The sequence below is a fragment of the Microtus ochrogaster genome, chromosome 24 (assembly GCF_000317375.1).
Source record: "Microtus ochrogaster isolate Prairie Vole_2 chromosome 24, MicOch1.0, whole genome shotgun sequence".
NCBI lineage: Eukaryota > Metazoa > Chordata > Mammalia > Rodentia > Cricetidae > Microtus > Microtus ochrogaster.
In genome coordinates this window covers 33,171,283-33,174,057 of record NC_022024.1, presented here as the reverse complement: position 1 = coordinate 33,174,057, position 2,775 = coordinate 33,171,283, and the positions used below count along the sequence as shown (strand labels likewise).

Genomic DNA, 2,775 nt, shown 5'->3' with positions numbered 1-2,775 from the left:
TGGCTTCCTCTGTGTCTGGGTGGCAACTGCAGACTGAAACTTTCTGCTTCCCAGAATTCTCATTGTCCTACCTCTACTTCCTGCCTGGTCACCCCACCTCTACTTCCTGCCTGCCTACTGGCCAATCAGCGTTTATTTAAAATACAAGTGACAGGGTACAGACCATTGTCCCACAGCATAACCTTAACCACCTTATTAGCCAGGTTGTGTCTTCCATCACTGCTGCCCTCAGATTTGATGGAGTTCTGAATGTTGATCTGACAGAATTCCGGACCAACCTGGTGCCCTACGCTCACATCCACTTCCTTCTGGCCACATATGCCCCTGTCATCTCTGCTGAGAAAGCCTACCATAAGCAGCTTTCTGTAGCAGAGATCACCAGTACCTGCTTTGAGCCAGCCAACCAGATGGTGAAATGTGACCCTCGCCAGGGTAAATACATGGCTTGCTGCCTGCTGTACCATGGTGATGTGGTTCCCAAAGATGTCAGTGCTGCCATTGCCCCATCAAGACCAAGCACAGCATCCAGTTTGTGGACTGATGCCCCACTGGCTTCAAGGTTGGCATTAATTACCAGCCTCCCACTGTGGTACCTGGTGGAGACCTGGCCAAGGTCCAGAGAGCTGTGTGCATGCTGAGCAACACCACAGCCATCGCTGAGGCCTGGGCTCGCCTAGATCACAAGTTTGATCTGATGTATGCCAAGCGTGCCTTTGTGCACTGGTATGTGGGTGAGGGCATGGAGGAGGGGGAGTTCTCTGAGGCCCGTGAAGACATGGCTGCCCTGGAGAAGGATTATGAGGAGGTTGGTGTGGATTCTGTTGAAGGAGAGGGTGAGGAAGAAGGAGAGGAATACTGATCTATTCTTCCAGCCCCTGGATCATGTCCAACTCCCAGAACTTCAGCTTCACCGTTAGCTGACAATCACTGATGCTTCATGTTAACATCACTCTATGATCATGTGTTTTCCATGTGTCCCTGTATGGTTTATTTCCATGATGTCTCAAAGTAAAAGCTTTAAGAAAAAAAAAAAGAATAAAGCATCAAGCATAGTCACACACAACTGTAATTCCAGTCGGAGAGGTGAGGCAGGAAAATGGGAACCTTGAGGCCCTCCTGGGTTACAGAGAAAGACCTTGTATTAAGAACTAAATAAAGAAGTACAGGAACACGCAGACAAACTAAACAAGGAAATGTTCAGATTAACAAGATCAGCCAGGACCTGGGCAAGCAGCCGTGGTTTTGCTAAGTTGGAAAGATAAAGAGTGAGGATAAGCATAGGAATGTGAAACATCCTCTTGCTTCCCTGGTACGTGAGTGCTGATCTTAAATCGGTCCCTGCCAGACTTTAGTTCTTATCTTTTGGTTAAGGAATTACGATTACCCCACAAATATTATGTGGGTGCAGGAGCGTGGTAATACAACCGAGTAAGCTTTTATGACATTTTTCAAAGGAACAATTTTCACGCTCTACACACACACACACACACACACACACACACACACACACACACACCACTCCCCATATTCCCACTTCCACTCACCCCATCCCCAACACCCCCTACACACACACACACACACACACACACACACACACCCTCCTGCACACACACCACACATACCACACACACGCACCCCATACGCACACCACACACGCACACCCCACATTTGAAACACAAAAAAATCTTCACACCTCAACACCCCCCACCCACTCATACACCCCCCGCACACACCACACACACACCACACACACACCACACATTTAAAACACACACACAAAAATCTTAAAAACAAAATAAAAGACCTAGATAGAGAAGACTTCGGGACGTTTTGTTCTTGATAAAGGAAAAGGGCATAATAGTGAGATTTCTGCTTGGGTATACTTTTTTCCTGATTTTTTTTTTTGAGACAATATTTCTCTGTGTAGCTCTAGCTGTCCTGGAACTTGTTGTACAGACCATACTGGCCTCAAACTCAGAGATCCACCTGCCTCTGCCTCACAAGTGCTGGGGTTAAAGGCGTGTGCCACCACCACCAGCTTGGGGCTACTTTTAAACCAATTGAAAATGGTTTAGTCTGGAGCTGTAACTCCGTGCTAGGACACTTGTCTACCAGAAAGAAGGTCCCACGAGGAAGGAAAGTATAAAGGAGAGATTTATTCATCTCTATACATATATGTTTCTGGTGCAAATACTGTCTCCAGTCAATGAAAATAAATTCACTGGGAACGGTGCATCTCTGCCGGAAGTGGGGGTGGCACCAGCAACACCGTTTTCCATGGCCTAACTGTTTGGAAAAAACCCAAGAAGCATGGAAAAGGATGGTAGAATAAGTAGAACAAAATGTCCAAAAGGATAGCACGTCCACGACCTACTTGAGTTGACTCTGCCCCTTTTATAATGTGATATCTCACTGCCCCAGAAGGGAGACGAGAATATAATCAAGGTCAGCTTTCTCTTCCACGCCAATACCAGCTCTTTCCACACGCTTGCCGGACAAAGGGCAACGTGGTTTAGAAGCATTAACTCTGTAGGATTTACAAGTTCAAGCAGTCCTGATAGCACTAAAGGGGAGATGCCGCAAGTCACACATGGCTGAACGCTGTCCTTCTCTGACTTGCTGTTCCTTTTCACAGAGACACCAAACCCACAGAAGCAGAAAGAAATGAGCGGGTTTTGTATAACCACGGCCTTTTCCTAGAGCTGAGTTATTTGTTCTCAGAAATTTAAACCACTTCATTTTGCCCAAGTTCACAGGTAGAGCGAGCCAGAGTCT

The 2,775-nt window shown here is 46.8% G+C and overlaps 1 pseudogene; it reads left to right on the top strand.

Annotated features, from left to right (window-relative positions):
* The window catches only part of LOC101987429, a 1,844-nt pseudogene extending 945 nt beyond the window's left edge, over positions 1-899 (top strand).
* Positions 900-2,775: the final 1,876 nt, after the last annotated feature.